A 1,073-nucleotide genomic window follows, 5' to 3' on the forward strand; every position below is an offset into this window, starting at 1 on the left:
AGATACACTTCTCACAAATTATTACAGAAATGTATTTAATCAGTTATAATTTATCGATCATGACGAATATTTCTTCAGTTCACGTGCCAAAGCCAGTTTTGCTTCAATCAGGCAGATACAAGTAATCTTAAAGATGAAGAGATTTATCAATGAAAGACCAACCCCAAGGATCGTCATTCCAGTAGTCTTTTATTCGTCTGCGATAATGATTTCTACTAGTCTATCCTTTGATCTAGCATCTTACAAGGAATCAAGCTCTTCTAAGCTTTTGATATTTGTTTCGGGGGGTTCTGAGCTGAAGTGGAACAAGTCGTTATTAGAATCAGTGGTAATTTCCAAAATCAAAATGTATTTGGCGATGGGGATTTATACTTACGTGGTTACAAATCTGACCTCAGCCACCCATTCTCCTTGTGCCTTCGTATCCTGCATTACAAACCATAATTCCGACACCATATGCTCGTCGAGAACTCATTCAGCTAGTAGTTTATCACTATGTTTCCACATGACAGTTTCAAAGGTTTATGGGAACAGATATTTGAGGTAACCTGGGTTGGCCACCATCTCGACAGTTTGCCCGACTGTCACTGTGATTTTATGCTAAACGACAGTCCATATATAACCAAGCTTCAGATCCTCAGTAATATTGGCATTTTTACTGTAGTGCCCAAAGGCCTGTATGGTAGTCTTCTAAAATGATATTAAACGTAAAGTTTAACTATCTTGTCATGGTGTCATTAATTTATAGATCATTGAAACGCCAGGAAAAAACACCGTTTTTATAGAAATCAGTAAGATTAGCATACGGTGCAATCGAAACTGTAATTTCTACGGCCTATCCTACTTGACCTATTATGAATTTTGGTGATCTTTCAAAATCTTCAAGAATTTTAATGTTGGTCTCATGTATTTCTCGACATGCTGTGCTGTTGCAGTTGGGGGGATATTCGTCCTTGGTTTGGATCTAGCTTAGTAAGCTTCCAGACGCCAGACTCAACGCTTATCCGAGCGCTATGAGGATGAAAAGATAATGACACATCATTTTATAAGTAATTAAAATACGATTGTCTCTG

Source organism: Penaeus monodon, chromosome 27 (assembly GCF_015228065.2).
Source record: "Penaeus monodon isolate SGIC_2016 chromosome 27, NSTDA_Pmon_1, whole genome shotgun sequence".
In the NCBI taxonomy this organism is placed as follows: Eukaryota; Metazoa; Arthropoda; class Malacostraca; order Decapoda; family Penaeidae; genus Penaeus; species Penaeus monodon.